This window comes from Chiloscyllium plagiosum, unplaced genomic scaffold (assembly GCF_037043375.1).
Source record: "Chiloscyllium plagiosum isolate Xiang-an unplaced genomic scaffold, Cpla_swu_hap1 HiC_scaffold_14, whole genome shotgun sequence".
Taxonomy (NCBI): Eukaryota; Metazoa; Chordata; class Chondrichthyes; order Orectolobiformes; family Hemiscylliidae; genus Chiloscyllium; species Chiloscyllium plagiosum.
In genome coordinates, this window is record NW_028270152.1 from 45,843,488 (window position 1) to 45,861,478 (window position 17,991).

At 41.4% G+C, this 17,991-nt stretch overlaps 1 protein-coding gene across 4 annotated transcripts in view; it reads right to left on the minus strand.

Annotated features, from left to right (window-relative positions):
• The window catches only part of prickle2b (prickle homolog 2b), a 290,050-nt gene that overhangs the window by 151,608 nt on the left and 120,451 nt on the right, over positions 1–17,991 (minus strand). The window contains exon 1 of one of the 4 annotated variants that reach the window (XM_043708276.2): positions 7,367–7,591. The exons of the other annotated variants lie outside the window; for them this stretch is intronic. The gene's annotated coding sequence lies outside the window, so the exon portion shown is untranslated. Of the gene's footprint in view, positions 1–7,366; positions 7,592–17,991 lie in introns of those variants that run through there. 4 annotated transcript variants of the gene reach the window in all.

The window sequence follows — 17,991 nt, forward strand, 5'->3', positions numbered from 1 at the left end:
TGACAATATTCTGGCAGTAATGCAGAAGATATATGTTCCTGAACTTGCAACACCACCAGCCGAGCTTTTCCAGCACAATGACAACATTGGCACTTCCCCAATAATGTGGAAAACTGTCCAGATATGTCCTGTACAGATAAAGCAGGACAAATCCAATCTGACGATTTACCACTCCATCAGTCTATTCTCCAGAATCAGTAAAAAGATGGAAAGCATCACCAACACTGACATGAAGCTTAAAAATGTGTTGCTGGAAAAGTGCAGGTCAGGCAGCATCAAAGGAACAGGAGAATCAACGTTTCGGGCATAAGCCCTTCTTTAGGAATGAGGAGGGTGTGCCAAGCAGGCTAAGATAAAAGGTAGGGAGGAGGGTCTTGGGGGAGGGGCATTGGGAATATGATAGGTGGATGGAGGTTAAGGTAAGGGTAATAGGCCGGAGAGGGGGTGGGGGCGGAGAGGTCGGGAAGAAGTTTGCAGGTTAAGAAGGCAGTGCTGAGTCTGACGGTTGGGACTGAGAAAAGGTGGGGGGAGGGGAAATGAGAAAGCTGGAGAAATCTGCATTCATCCCTTGTGTTTGGAGGGTCCTAGGCGGAAGATGAGGCGCTCTTCCTCCAGGCGTCGTGTTGCCATAGTCTGGCGATGGAGGAGGCCAAGGACCTGCATGTCCTTGGCGGAGTGGGAGGGGGAGTTAAAGTGTTCAGCCCCGTGGCTGAAACAAACCCAACCACCCTTTGGCTGAAACCAACCCAACCGCCCCATGACTGAACACTTTAACTCCCCCTCCCACTCTGCCAAGGACATGCAGGTCCTTGGCCTCCTCCATCGCCAGACTATGGCAACACGACGCCTGGAGGAAGAGCGCCTCATCTTCCACCTAGGACCCTCCAAACACAAGGGATGAATGCAGATTTCTCCAGCTTTCTCATTTCCCCTCCCCCCACCTTTTCTCAGTCCCAACCCTCAGACTCAGCACCGCCTTCTTGACCTGCAATCTTCTTCTCGACCTCTCCGCCCCCACCCCCTCTCCGGCCTATCACCCTCACCTTAACCTCCTTCCACCTATCGTGTTCCCAGCGCCCCTCCCCCAAGTCCCTCCTCCCTGCCTTTTATCTTAGCCTGCTTGGCACACCCTCCTCATTCCTGAAGAAGGGCTTATGCCCGAAACGTCGATTCTCCTGTTCCTTTGATGCTACCTGACCTACTGCGCATTTCCAGCAACACATTTTTAAGCTCTGATCTCCAGCATCACCAGTCCTCACTTTCTCCTAACTGACATGAAGCAGCAGTTACTTAGTAATGATTGGCTGATTGATGCCCAGTTTGATTTACTACTCAGCTCCTGGCCTCATTACAGCATTGGTTCAAATATGGAAAAAAGAGCTAAATTCAAGAAGTGAGGTGAGAGTGACTGCTCTTGACATCAAGTTGCATTTGAGGATTTCTTAGCAATGAGATTTCTTTTTGCGGTGCTGGGGGATCTCTCCACTAGTTGGAGTCATACCTGGCACAAAGGATGATGATTGTGGTGTTGAAGGTCAGTCATCTCAGCTGCAGGACATTTCTGCAAGAGTTCCACAGGGTAGTGTCCTAGACACAACCATCTTCACCTCCTTCATCAAAGACCTTACCTTACCCCCATTTTAAGGCCAGAAGAGAGGATGTTGGCTGTTTGCTGATGATCGCACAACATTCAGTGCTACTGTGTAACTACTGAGATTCTAACGCAGTCCATGTTCAAAATCTCACTTGACCATTTACTTTGCTTGATGCAGCTCCACCAACACTCAATGAGCTTGACTCCATTCAGGATAAAGCAGCCACATTGGAACCACATCTGCAAGCATCCACTCCCTCCACCACTGTCGGTCAGCGGCAGCAGTGTGTATTATCTACAAGATGCACTGTAGAAATTCACCAAGACTCCTTAGTCAGCACTTTCCAAACCCAGTTCCACCTAGAAGGACAAGGGCACTAAATAGGTGGGCACACCACCAGCTGCAAGTTCCCCTCCAAGGCATTCACTATCCCGACTTGAAAATATGTTATTTTCCTTCAGTGCTGCTGAGTCTGAACCTGGAATTTCCACTCTAACGGCATTGTGGGTCTACCTAGAACACACAGACTGCTGTGGTATAGAAGGCAGCTTACTGACACCTTCTCAAGGGCAACAAGGATGAGCAATAAATACTGGCCCATCCAGTGATGCCCCTTTCCAGGAGTATAGAAAAAGATTTAACTGGGTATTCTACACTTGGCATTTGACCTGTATTATTTCAAAATCAAGCTTTTAGCTGCAATTTTATGGCTATGGTACTTCTTAAATGCCTGTTAAAGCATTTCTAGCAGTCAAGTAATTACTTTCAATCATGGTCATTGGATTGTGATGCAGGTCTTGGAAAACCAAGTGGTTTATGTTTTCACAATAGATACCATTGCATTTGTGTGTAGTTCTCTGGTGAAAGATGGGTCTGGTGCTGACAGTCCGTCAATGGCAGTGATGTAACAAAGGGCAAAAATCAGATAAGTGTACAAGACTTGTAACAAATACTATGTCTATGAAGATCAGTGTGCATACTGTGTACTTGTGGTTAAGTAACATTTATTTCCTCACTTCGCTTTGGTACTACATATATCTGTCAATTAAAGATAAATACTTTTACTGAACAAAAGCGCAATCAATTGCAGTTCTTTCAGGTGACTACATCTTAAGAATTTCTTGCTCTGAGATCCAACTCATGAAACACAAAACATGGGCTTACAAGTCTGGGTCACAGAATTACAGAGTAGATTCTTGTACAGATATGATTACCTTGTGATGCCAAGTGTAAAATGCATAGAAATAGGTATAGTTGCTGCAATTCCTAAAATGGACCAACAGATAAGTTCTTTTAATGACATGATCTTGGTCTTATGAGGGAATGGATAGTTCTTGAAGACAACAGGATATATATCATCATCAAATCACAGACACATAAACCCATAAATAAGTTTATTCACGATGGGTTCCCGGGACAGCAAGAGGTTCAAAATTAGAAAAAAAAATTGAGCAGGTCTTGTCTTAGAAAAGTGGGATATCTGTCATTATCACATTCTAATTAGCCTTTAACAGTGCAATTGGATGTCCTATTTGATTAAGCCCCACAAAACACAATATACAAATTTACACATCAGCTTGAGGGCCATAGGAACAGCTAACCAAAAAAAACTATGCCTCCCTTTTGCTAAATATAGCCTTGATTGATTTCATCCTCTCCTCATTCAATGACCTTGCCTAACCTCTCCTCACCACCCAAGCCTTAATTTCTTGTTAGTCATTGTTGATTTGCACCAAATCCAATCTACCTAAATATCAAACTCAGCAGATCTGGGAGGAAGTGTGGAGAAAAAGCAGAGTTAATGCTTCGGGTCCAGTGACCCTTCATCAGAACTGATTGTAGCTAGGAAAAAGTTGGCATATATGCTGAATACCTGAGTCGGGGGAGGATGATGAATGATAGGTGGAGTTGGACCCCAGAGAGAGAGAGAGAGAAAAATAGTTGGGCAGGCAAAGGAATTGGTAAAAATCAGCTGAGGGGAATCATAGCTGTTAGTGGGGACTATTAGTAGCTTACAATAGGTAGATTGTGGAAGCAGCCATGCAAGGACAAAGCCTGGTGTGCAGGGGTTGGAGTAAAGATATGAGAGGTGTTGTTCAGGCCACAAAATTATTGAACTCAATACTGGAGTCCTGAAGCATGCAGGGTTCCCACAGCTTCCCCAAGTCTCTTCCTGGTTTTATGCTCTCCAACATCCTCACTGAGAATATCAGCACCATTGTTTCAAAGGAGTAAATTTCTAGAATTTTGTAAGCAAAACATCTTGTACATAAGCCAGATTTTATACTGTTGTTAAATCTATCAATATTAAAATGCCAGAGAGTCATAGAGATGAACAGCACAGAAACAGACCCTTCAGTTCAACTCGTCCATGCCGACCAGATACCCTAACCCAATCTAATCTCATTTGTCAGCACTTGGCTCATATCCCTCTCAACCCTTCCTATTCATATACCCATCCAGATGCCTGTTAAATATTATAATTATGCCAACCTCAACCACTTCCTCTGGCAGCTCATTCCATACAAGCACCACCCTCTGTGTAAGAAAGTTGCCCCTTTTAAATCTTTTCTCTCTCACCCTAAATCTATGCCCTCTCGTCTGGACTCTCCAACTCAGGGAAAAGACCTTGTTTATTTACCCTATCCAGGGCCCTCATGATTTCATAAGCCTGTACAAGGTCATGCCTCAGCCTCCGACATTCCAGGGCAAACAGCCCTAGCCTATTCAGCCTCTCCCTGTAGCTCAAATCCTCCAACCCTGACAAATTCATTGTAATTCTTTTTTGAATCCTTTCAAGTTTCACAACATCCTCCAATTGCGTGAGGATCAGAACAGCACGCAGTATTTCAAAAGTGGCCTAACCAATGTCCTGTACAGTCGCAACATGACCTCCCAACTCCTATACTCAGTACTCTATCCAATGAAGGAAAGCATACCAAATGCCTTCTTCACTATCCTACCTACTTGTGACTCCAATTTCAAGGAACTATGAACCTGCACTCCAGGGTTGCTTTGTCCAGCAACACATCCCAGGACCTTACCGTTAAGTGTATAAGTCCTGCTCTGATTTGCCTTTCCAAAATGCAGCACCTCATGTTTTATATTAAACCCCATTTGCTACTCCCCAGCTCCATTGGCCCATCTGATCAAGATCCTGTTGTACTAAATATATAAACAATAATTTGATTATAGAGATGACATGAGCATTTCCTTTCCAAAAATAAACTCAATAGAATTATTCTTCCTTTTCCTTACTTGTGCTTTTGTGATCATGGTATTTAAGTAAAACTTGGAAATGAGAGTAAGAAATTGGGATTTTTTTCATTACAGCTAGTTGAAAAGGAGCATAAACAAATCAAAACACATTCCTTGAAGCAACTGCTGTTGGTAATAGTTAAATGAAAATAACAAGCAAAACACAAAATTATCCAACTTAGTTCACCAGTCAGCAAAATCAGGCAGCAACAGCAGCTTGAAAGACATTCCTTGACGCACTACAATACTTAGCAGCAATCGTCTTTCAGATATTATCACCCTCATTTTAATGTAAACATTGATAATGATTTTAGCGAAGCAATTAATTATTAATTAATGAATATGTTTACAAGCTGAAAAGCAGATCTGCAGTGCTTCATAAAACAGAAAAATAAGCCTTATTTCTTACAGTAAACATTTCTTTTAGTAGTTGTCATGCTCCTTTAATGTTAATATCCATTTATGGTGTGAAACATTCCAGAACAAATTACTTAACAAAATAAACCCTTTCGACTGCAGATTACTTAAGTGTACAGAAATAGAATAATTTACAACAATCTCTAAAGTCATGCTGTCCTTAAATTAATGTAAACTAAATTTATAAAGGAAATAATTAATAAAAAACACAAAAATACGGACTGTCAAGATGAAATTAGAATTATCTAAATTGTAGTTAATTGTCTCAGGAGTCCTACAGTCTGTTCTCGCTTGCATACTTCAAAGACAAGTGCCTTCTAAGCCCACAGTCAGAAAACCAGAACACTAGCCTTAAGTCATGCCCGCTACTTATTAGCAATTGAGTATTGTAAAAATGTTGTGCACTATTAAAAGGAACACAGCATAAACTAAAAATATTTCATCTTTCACTGGATGTAAAAGCATTTTAAACTACTATCAATTTCAATCACTGAGAAGCATCAAACAATTCAGATCTACAAATAAGTTACTGTAGAGACCTGAAGTATTATTACATTTCTGAAGTCACAGGATTCGGGTGAGTTCAGACATTTAACAAATACTATTTGAAGGTAAAACAAATTATGCTGCAGAAATATTCTTATTAATTAAATCCACTATAAATATGATTATTCGTTTCCATTAATGTAACTGCCTTACTTTGTTTTTGTTGGTTCCGTTTACTAGTTGGATGACATAATCAAGCCTGATGATACTGACTTCTTGAACAACTTAAAATCATGGCAATGCAGCCCTGAATGCTAACCTTGAATAAATGAAAACTATAAAATAAGATAATTAACAGATTTTTAGTAGTGATCGATTTCTAAACTGAAACTTTATCCACCAAACAATAAAAACAAAGTAATTCAGAAGCAACATGTCAATATCCTGGTTGCTTATATGAAAAATTCTTCAGATATATTGACTAACAACCTATTCTGTGAATGTGAACCACGGCCAATTTAGAACTCCTGTTCAGGTTTATGAAATGTAAAGCATTTATGTAAGCATTACACAGCAAATCTATTGCTGTACTAGCATTCACTAGCTATATATACAAAATACAATAGTCCATTAATACATCACCAAACTCTATTAGACAGACAGAAAATCTCTATTCACAAGCAGACAACTTTGTTTTTTGCAAAAAAAAATTAAATCCAAGTAATCTCAGCTAATGTTAGCATTAAAGCACTTTAATTAGTTCAGTTAACAGAAAAAGTAAAAATGTCAATTTGGTGCTAATGGTCTTGCCTTTTTCAGAGTTAGCTTTCGAAAGTTTGACCCTGCTGACACCACCCATGAAGCAGTCACTATAAAATGTGGAAAATTGCAGAGATTGAACAGTTAAAAAGATCATTAGCAACAGAATAGATATGATATTTTGTGAAACTGACTTAAGAAAACCTCAACCCACTTCAAAACCAGATGTCAGAAGGTTCACCATTTGCATTCTGTCATTCCTCTTAAATCCTACCAACAGCTGAATTGACACACACAGCTCTGCTCAGAAGCTTAAACAAATCTCAGACACCCACAGATTCAGCTTCCCATTGGAGATCCATGTTGACCCAAAAAAGAAAAAAGGTTAGTAGTGTCTAAACGCTACACATCTGTATATCAAATCTGTTCATTTTTTCTAAGCAACTTAGAAACGAATATAAAAACTAGATGCCTGCACCTACTTCTAATTAACATACAATATTGCAATAACTCTGAAAATTAATGAAAAGCCAATCAGCTTTCATGGCATGATCCAATTAGTTACACAGACGCACTGTAAGTGATGTTAAAATTGCCACAATATAACTCTATAGCAGCAGTAATTTATGTATCAAAAGGCACGCAGAAGCAGTAACATTAAAAAGCATCAAAAGGATTTTTAAAAAATAACTTCCATTTTACATTCTAAACACCACATAACTTAGGATCAAATAATTTCAGAACAAAAAAACTCCCCGTGTTATAGCTGAGAAATTCAGCATTTGAGGTAACAATGCAGTTGTTTCTTACACAGAGGATCTAAATTTTTTTGAATAAACTGAAACACTTACCTTTAACCAGTATTGTCTATGTGTCTACCTACTAACCACCATAGCAGAAACAAAGAAAGGTTTTCAATGTCCTTTTAATAAGGGAAGTCTGGCTTCTACATTAAATAGAAACTGCTTGACGAGGCCCTGTGGGGTACTCAGCAAGAGGTGGAGAATCATTCTCACACTGAATGTGGAACTGCCATTTGCAGTGGCTTAGCTATTCAAGGACTGTGTAATAAAGAATGCCAGTCAGGTCACTTGTTAGGGAACTCTCGCAGACTGACTCATGTTTGTCGATACACCCAGCTAACCTCCAGCCTATTGGCAAAAGTCAGCAGTCTAAGCCAAACCCACTTCTCCAGCCAGAGCTGGGTTATTACAAAATTAGATTCCTTCAGCTTTAAGGGAAGCTTTTGCTGGAAGAGGTCCTGCTCTGCATAAATCAATCAGGAACACCTCAAATATCCCTCATAATATTTGCTATATGGTTTCCCAAAATAAGGAATAGCACCATTATCATTGTTTCTCATATGTTTAAAACCACAACTACTGTTTAGTATTTTAAAAAATGAAAAATAAAGCATACAAAATTTAAATCGTGAGCACCTTTAATCCTGACAGCTGTACGTAGTTTACCAGCCCTGAATTCAAAATGATCAGTTCTCCACATATGGTTTTAATTGTTGTAATACATCCTGCAAGCAATATTGCTTACAGGCAAATTTTTATTTCCACAGCAGATGAATGCAATTCCTGCATTTTTGCTGATCTACTACAATACTAAATACAATACCATGAAGAGGAGATAAACTGTGTAACTCTCCATGTGGTTCAGTTTTAGAGTTGTTTTTGTTTAAGATAAAAAAGATTAGATTCCCTACAGTGTGGAAACAGGCCATTTGGCCCAACAAGTCCACACTGATCCTCTGAAGAGCAACCACCACCCGCCCTCCCTCCCCCTGACTAATGTACCTGACATTACGGGCAAGTTAGCACGGCCAATCCACCTAACCTGCACATCTTTGGATCTTTGTGGGAGGTAACCGAAGCACCCGAAGGAAACCCACTCAGACATGGGGAGAACGTGCAAATTCCACACAGACAGTCGCCCAAGGCTGGAATTGAACCCAGGTCCCTAACGCTGTAAGGCTGCAGTGCTGACCACTGCGCCAATGTGCCACCAGAAAGCTAATATATTCTTTCTGCAAAGACATACTGTACAAAAGGTACTATAGTAGTATATAAATGTTAGATTGCTCTGCAAATAGTAACTGACTACTTCCAAATACAAATACAAATCGTTATGCTGCTTTAAACCAAATGAAATGCAACTATCACAATTTGGGAGCAGCATAAATTATGTGGGCCTCTACATATTGTTCAAAACATGACAAAGTATTTAAGAAAAACAGAATACTGTTGTTTTCTTAACCAATTCTTCATAGAAAAATAAAGAAATTGAGGGTTTGGTTAAGAAAAAGGAAGCATATGTCAGGTATATAGACAGGATAGATTGAGTGAATCCTTAGAAGAGTATAAAGGCAGTAGGAATACACTTAAGAGGGAAATCAGGAGGGCAAAAAAGGGACATGAAATAGCTTTGGCAAATAGAATTAAGGAGAATCCAAAGGGTTTTTACAAATATATTAAGGACAAAAGGGCAACTAGGGAGAGAATAGGGCCCCTCAAAGATCAGCAAGGCAGCCTTTGTGTGGAGCCACAGAAAAGGGGGAAGATACTAAATGAATATTTTGCATCAGTATTTACTGTGGAAAAGGATATGGAAGATATAGACTGTAGGGAAATAGATGGTGACATCTTGAAAAATGTCCAGATTATAGAGGAGGGAAGCGCTGGATGTCTTGAAACTGGTAAAGGTGGATAAATCCCCAGGACCTGATCAAGTGTACCCGAGAATTCTGTGGGAAGCTAGAGAAGTGATTGCTGGACATCTTGCTGAAATATTTGTATCATCGATAGTCACAGGTGAGATGCTGGAAGACTGGAGGTTTGCAAACGTGGTGCCACTGTGTAAGAAGGGCGGTAAAGACAAGCCAGGGAGCTATAGACCGGAGAGCCTGACCTCGGTGGTGGGCAAGTTGTTGGAGGGAATCCTGAGGGACAGGATGTATATGTATTTGGAAAGTCAAGGACTGATTCAGGATAGTCAACATGGCTTTGTGTGTGGGAAATCATCGTAGAGGTACAGAAGAGATGACCTGGGGTGTGCAGTGAGAGAGGGACTCACAAATTGTGGGAAATCATGTCTCACAAACTTGATTGAGTTTTTTGAAGAAGTAACAAAGAAGATTGATGAGGGCAGAGCAGTAGAGGTGATCTATATGGACTTCAGTAAGGCGTTCGACAAGGTTCCCCATGGGAGACCGATTAGCAAGGTTAGATCTCATGGAATACAGGGAGAACTCGCCATTTGGATACAGAACTGGCTCAAAGGTAGAAGACAGAGGGTTGTGGTGGTGGAGGGTTGTCTTTCAGATTGGAGGCCTGTGACCAGTGGAGTGCCACAAGGATTGGTGCTGGGCCCTCTACTTTTTGTCATTTACATAAATGATTTGGATGCAAGGATAAGAGGTACAGTTAGTAAATTTGCAGATGATACCAAAATTGGAGGTGTAGTGGACAGCGAAGAAGGTTACCTCAGATTACAACAGGATCTTGACCAGATGGCCAATGGACTGAGAAGTGGCAGATGGAGTTTAATTCAGATAAATGTGAGGTGCTGCATTTTGGGAAAGCAAATCTTAGCAGGACTTATACACTTAATGGTAAGGTCCTAGGGAGTGTTGCTGAACAAAGAGACCTTGGAGTGCAGGTTCATAGCTCTTTGAAATTGGAGTTGCAGGTAGATAGGATAGTGAAGGTGACGTTTGGTATGCTTCCCTTTATTGGTCAGAGTACTGAGTACAGGAGTTGGGAGGTCATGTTGAGGCTGTACAGGACATTGGGTAGGCCACTGTTGGAATATTGCGTGCAATTCTGGTCTCCTTCCTATCGGAAAGATGTTGTGAACTCGAAAGGGTTCAGAAAAGATTTACAAGGATGTTGCCAGGGTTGGAGGATCTGAGCTACAGGGAGAGGCTGAACAGGCTGGGGCTGTTTTCCTGGAGTGTCGGAGGCTGAGGGGTGACCTTATAGAGGTTTACAAAAGTATGTGGGGCATGGATAGGATAAATAGACAAAGTCTTTTCCCTGGGATCGGAGAGTCCAAAACTAGAGGGCATAGGTTTAGGGTGAGAGAGGAAAGATATAAAAGAGACCTAAGGGGCAATTTTTTCACACAGAGTGTGGTACGTGTATGGAATGAGCTGCCAGAGGATGTGGTGGAGGCTGGTACAATTGCAACATTTAAGAGGCATTTGGATGGGTACAGGAATAGGAAGGGTTTGGAGGAATATGGGCCGAGTACTGGCAGGTGGGACTAGATTGGGTTGGGATATCTGGTCAGCATGGATGGGTTGGATCAAAAGGTCTGTTTCCATGCTGTACATCTCTATGACACTATACAAGTAGGGGTATTTCCAATTTAACCTGCCAGGTCACTGGAGCATCAAATAAGGGTGGGTGTAAAACAAATACCAAATCCAAATCTGTCCCAATGCCTAGGGACATTACATGGAAATTAAGCTTTCCATCACCGACTAGGTGAGAATGTACATTAACTTGGATAAGTATTTCAGTTACGTGGGAGTCATGTGCCCACCACCCCACATTAATTGTAGGTTGTTCTAACACAGTATGTTTTTTATCCACAGCATGAAAAATACATGCTGGTATTCCTTTAATCATAATGCCCATGAGGATAAGTGGTTAAATCATCCGCATAAAGTTGGAGAAAATATTTTGTTTTGATTAGAAGGACATAATGTCAACCTGGGTTCAATTCCAGCCTTGGACAACAGTCTTTGTGGAGTTTGTACATTCTCCCCATGTCTGCATGGGTTTCCTCCTGGTGCTCTAGTTTGCTTATGTCCGGAACGTCAATTCTCCTGCTCCTCGGATGCTGCCTGGCCTGCTGCGCTTTTTCAGCATCACACTTTTCAACTCTTTCCTTTCACAGTCCAAAGATGTGCTGGTGAGGTGGACTGGCTATGCAAAAAAAAACCCATGCAGGATTATGGGGCAGAGGTGGTGGGGTCTGGGTCTGGGTGAGATGGTCTTTGGAGGGTTGGTGCAGAGTCATTGGGTCAAACAACATCTTTCTGCACTGTAGGTAATCTATGATTCTATGACATTGCAAGTGGGACAGAATATTGCATAAATCACAAATGTCCCTGTATCTGACCTTATGACGGAGGGATGACAGGTCTAGGATACTACTCTGAGGCACTCATGGTGATGTCTTAGGACTGAGTTTATTGGTCTCCAACTACCACAATTATTTGCTATGGTTTGTGGGCGGCACGGTGGCACAGTGGTTAGCACTGATCCAGAGACCTGGGTTCAATTCCCGCCTCAGGCGATTGACTATGTGGGTTTCCTCCGGGTGCTCCGGTTTCCACCCACAGTCCAAAAATGTGTAGGTTAGGTGAATTGGCCACGCTAAATTACTCGTAGTGTTAGGTGCATGGGTAAATGTAGGGGAATGGGTCTGGGTGGGTTGCGCTTTGGTGGGTCAGTGTGGACTTGTTGGGGCGAAGGGCCTGTTTCCATGCTGTAAGTAATCCAAGCTAATCAAGAGCTGTGATTCCAAGATGTGGAGATTTTTCTCAATGACTCCAATTTACTTCAACTTTATTCAGGTTCATTGATGACACATTTAATTAAATACTGCCTTAATGACAGTAGATGGCAATTAATGTTCCCTGATGTCAGGAATTCAGCTTTTTTTGTCTACAACTAGACCAAAGTTGGAGTGAAGTCTAGAGTTGAATGGTATTGACAGAAAATAAAGTGAGTATCGCTGATTAGGTTACTAGTGAGCAAATGCCACTTGACAGCATTTTACATTGAAATCTTCCATCACTTTGCAGATGGTTGAAAGTGGGATGGGATAATCATTTTTCAGTTTGAATTTATCTAGTGTATTGTGGACCAGACATACCTGCGGATCTTCCACATTTTGGATTGATACCAATATTGCAGAATTAATGAAACAGCTTATCAAGGGCTATGGCAATTTCTAGAGAAAACGTCTTCAATTCAACATCCAGTCATTTTTGAAACCACAGTTGGTCGCATGGTAATGGTGGAGCGAAGGGTATGCTGAGCCATGAGTTTACAAATTATGGAGGAAAACAATTCTGCTGGTGCTGATGCCAGTCCTAAGCTAATAGTTCTGATTCTATCCAACTTTGCGCACTGATAGTGCCACACAGCGTGACAGAGAGCCTTCAATATGAAGACGGGCCAAAATCATTCTAATAATACTTTCATAAATGGATATGGCTATGGTAGGTAGATTAGTTGTTAGCAGTGGAGACTATCCAAAAAAAAGAGACTCCGAGTGCTTGGTGGCAGACATTTAGAAAACTAATTAATAATCAACTGAACAACAGCTCTGGACATCAGAGAATAAGGACAACCAGCAACACCAGTTTCTGAGAGTATATACAGCTGTACTAATCTGTAGTTATACCAAGACAGAGCTAATTTCTTTATGGAGAAAGTGAGGACTGCAGATGCTGGAAATCAGAGTTGAAAGCGTGCTGCTGGAAAAGCACAGCAGGTCAGGCAGCAACTGAGGAACAGGAAAATCAACATTTAAGGCATAAGTCCTTCATCGGGAATGAGACTTGTGGGCCACAGGGGCTGAGAAATAAATGAGGGTCGGATGGGGCTGGGGAAAGGTTGCTAGGAATGTGATAGCGAGATGAAGATGGGGGGGGGGGGGGGGGAAGGTGATAGGTTGGAGAGGAGGGTGGAGCAGATAGGTGGGAAGAAAAATGAACAGGTCAAGAGGGCAGTATCGAATTGGAGGCTTGGGACTGAGATAAGGTGGGGGAGGGGAAATGAGGAAACTGGTGAAATCTACATTGATCTCGTGTGGTTGCAGGGTCTCAAGGTGGAAGATGAGGCATTCCTCCTTCAGGTGCTGGGTGGTTAGGGATTGGTGATGGAGCATGCCTAGAACCTGCATGTCCTGGATGGAGTTGGAGGGACAGTTAAAGTGTTCAGCCATGGGGTAGATGGGTTGGTTAATGAAACGATCTGAAATGATCCGCAAGTTGGCATCCTGTCTCCTCGATGCAGAGGAGACCACATTGGGTGCAACAGATATAGTAGATAACATGTGTGGCAATACAGGTAAGCGTCTGTCGGATGTAAAAGAATCCGTTGCGGCCTTGGACATAAGTGAGGGGGGAGGTCTGGGCGCAGGTTTGCACTTGTTGCGTTGGCAGTGGAGGGTGCCAAGAGTAGGGTGTGGGCTGGTAGGAGGCGTGGATCTGACAAGGGAGTCGCAGAGGGAATGGTCTCTCTTAAACGCAGATATGGTGGGGAGATAAATATATCCCTAGTGGTGGGGTCTGTTTGTAGGTGGCGGATGATGCAATGCATCCGGAGTGGGTGGGGTGGTAAGTGAGGACCAGGGGGTTCTGTCCTTGTTGCAATTGGAGGGGTGGCGTTCAAGGGCTGAGGTGCAGGAAGTGGAGAAGATGTGCTGGAGGGCATTGTTGACCATGTGGCAGGGGAAATTGCGGTCTTTGAAGGAGGCGGCCGTCTAGGATGTTCTACGGTGGAAAATCTAATGTCTTTCAACATTTAAGAAATTACTAGGTCCCATTACTTAAAAATTGAAAAAAAGTTGATATTACAAATACAAGCAAAACTAAAAGTTATTCAGTCAGCATTATACTTCCTATCTTTTTTGAGAAAAAAACGAGCCCACTCATCCAATTCACCAGAAATACAGCAGTTACATAGTTCTAAAACCATAGCTCCAAAGCCCTTCTAAAGGAAAACGCACCATTGGAAAACTTTAAGTCATTTTCTACATTAAAAAAGTCTTACCTGTGTTCAGACTTTGGACAATTCCACCAGTCTTTCTTCAGATCATGAAAAGAATAGAACCCATGTGACATCATCATTCCTTATTCAGTGTAAATGCCATCTCTAGGTAAAAACATGCAACCACAAGCCTGCAAAGCTTAAATGATAAAACTCTCTCTTGAATTAGCAGTTTAATAGATAACAACAATTAATAGGTTAACAAAGAGAAAATTAAAAGATAAAAGTAAACAAAAGCAAGTTAAAATGAGAGAAACAAAGCCAGTAAAACAAATAAATGAGCTTTGTGCAATACATTCTACTTCTGAAAAAAACTTTGGAAATAGAAATTGACAGCAAACACTTTCATTATGGATTACACATTCAATGATAACTGTGCAAATAACATATGCAGTTCTATTTTACAGATCAAGTTATAGATGATCCATAGGAAAAAACGTCCAAGAATCTTGCTTTCTTTTTCCCACTCCCTTTCCGACATGACCATCCTTGGCCTCCTCCATTGCCACAAGGAACCACCAAACCGCAAATTGGACGAACAACACCTCACTTTCTGCCTGAGCAGCCTACAACTCAGAGGACTCAACACTGAGTTCGCCAATTTTAAATAACCTCCCTTCCCACTCACCTGACTCCCTTTCCAGCCCTCCTCCTCCCTTCCACCAGATTCATTCCTTCCATTAACGAACCAGGTAATACCCTGTATCTGTCTTCACCTATCCCCACTTCATCATCCTACCCCAATCACCCCCTTTATCTGCAGCTCCCCCTACACCCACCCCACTAATCCTGAAGAAGGTTTACACCTGAAACGTCGACTTCTCTACCTCCTGATGCTGCCTGACTTGCTGTGTTCTTCCAGCCTCCTGCCTGTCTACTTTGGATTCTAGCATCTGCAGTTTTTTTTTGTCTCTTCCCTGAAAGAGGCACCACATAATTAAGATACCTAGTCTTTCCACAGATGCTCAGAAAGATCCATGAAAGATTTATTTGGAAGTGGCGTCACTATATATCCTGAAAAACATGCATCACAGCAATATTCTCCATGGTAATACAAGAAACCATCTCACAGCATACAATGGATCACCAACTCTATGCATTGGTAGAATCACACTACAGTGCCAATATACAGGGTCATCTTACTTTTTTGAAATCTGGTACCTGCGAGATAAAAATGGACCAGTATTGCTAGACTATCAGTAATCACAGATCTTGATCTAGTCATAATTTAGAAGATTCAAGCCACACCCACAGTAGCAGATGGGTCATGTGACACAACTGAATCAGATAATAATCTGCAAAGTGCAACTCTGATGTGAAATGTAAGTCAGGGTACTAGAATGATTAAACACTAATCATAGAGTCATACAGCTCGGAAACAGAGCCTTCGGTCCAACCCGTTCATGCCGACCAGGTATCCCAACCCAATCTAGTCCTACCTGCCAGCACCCGGCCCATTTCCCTCCAAACCCTTCCTATTCATATACCCATCCAAATGCCTTTTAAATGTTGTAATTGTACTCGTCTCCACCACCTCCTCTGGCAGCTCATTCCATACAAGTACCACCCTCTGCATGAAAAAGTTGCCCCTTAGGTCAAGCAGTTTATGAAACTCACACAAAGACCAAGGTATTCCTCTCGATCAAGGTGCTGACACTCTATACTACAACGTTGAAGATATCGTCAATAATAAAAACAGAAATTACTGGAGAAACTCAGCAGATCTGGTGATATCTGTGGAGGAAAACAATGTTTTGAGTCCAATCCTACTCATATTCAGAATACAGACTAAGTCATTTTGGATTTGAAACATTAACTCTGCTTCTATTTCCACAAATATTGCCAGACCTGCTGCGTTTCCCCAGCAGTTTCTATTCTTATTTTAGTTTCCATAGCATTTTGCTTTTATTCTCAAGGTTAATTTGTTACACTTCAGTCAAAGTCAGTATGAACCCGATGAATACCAATGTATTACAGCAAGATGTTATGTTACATGTTACAGCGGGTAAGAATAGGTGTTAAATGCATATTGAATGCACAAGACAGCTAGCATGTGAATGTACTGTTCAGGATGAATCAGGATATTCAACAACTCATGAATGTATGAGGCACGCCAAATGTATCAATCCCAGCAGCATACAGGACTTCTACATCCATACCATGTTCCATCTATTCCTTAAAAAAAGTAGCAATAAACCTGTTCACAATGCAGCAAAGATTACATTATTATGATAGGTTACTTAGATTCCATTGTTCGACAGCTTAGCAAGAAGAGTGTGACGCTGATATGATGAGTGCTATTTTCAGTTTGCCATGCCAGAACAGATAAAATCTGAAAAAGAATACAGTACATTGGCAAACTATTTCAAGATATGCACTATACAGGGGAGTGACGTTCATCACATTGTCACCTTAGTATCTCATTGCTGCATTTCATGAAACACTAATAGAGTAAAGATCATCATCTCTAGCGCAACTTACGCTCAAAATGCAGGTGCAAACAACTTTGCCTGGCAAGCAATTATCTATGAAATCTTAGGACCTCTTGACACAGGACATTCTTCTTCAAAGCCAAAGGAGAAAGAAAGAGATTATACCATGAGTACTGGTAAAGAACTACCAACGCTGCATGAGGAATACAAATATAATTATTCAGATACCAGCAAATGTTTCTAAAATATACAACTAGCCAATATCATGCAAAATTACTTATGGTCATAGTGCTATATTGTGAAGTAACAAAAACCAGATCAGACCAATACTTACTAATCACACACAAAGAGATTGAGAAAGAACATTTCAATAATGATGGCTATGCAGTGACAATGAGTGAAAGAATGCTGTAATTAAACAATCAAATTATCAAAAAGTGCAACAGACAATAACATATATCTTTCCAGATGGATTTATGTTCATCAGGTTAGGATGAGTTGTCAGACCTCTAAAGCATTACATTGAAGTTTGAATTGTTAACCTTGTAAACACTGTTTTACCATTAGTGCAATTACCAAACTAACAAAAACCTACACTCCTGATGATACTAAAATGTCCATCTACTATACTTTTTGTGCCCTTACTATCCTCAGTGCTTCATTCAAGTGGCTTCAACATGCAGTATTGATTAATCAGTCACGATTTATAAGGGGTAATCATCAGGAGGCTTCCTTCCCCTTGTCTGACTTGGTGACCTGAGACTTGATAGGTGACATGCCAATGGTATTTCCACAGCCACTCCCTCTTGACTTTCTATCACTATGCTGCCAACTGTACTTAGTCTGTACTACCAGCTGCACTTGGCATAATCCAGGGATGGTGGTAAAAATATCTTCAACACTGGTTCTAGGAGTAACATTATGACAGGCTGTGCCTTTATTGGTTTGTGGGGCACCTCTACCAAATTTGACACAAGTCCCCAGATTTAGTGAGAACATTATGGGATCAACTGGACAAGTGTACCTTTGTCATAGCTATATTAATGCTAGTTGGTTTATGTAGGTTTATCCCGATCATGTACAGATGGATGTTTCTGTGGCCAGCAGCGAAAAATCAGAATGGTGTGTTGCTTCCCTGGTAGCAGGATCAAGGATGTCTCAGAGAGGGTGCAGAATGTTCTCAAGGGGAGAGGGGCCAGCAAGAGGTCATTGTCCACATTGGAACCAACGACATAGGAAGGGAAA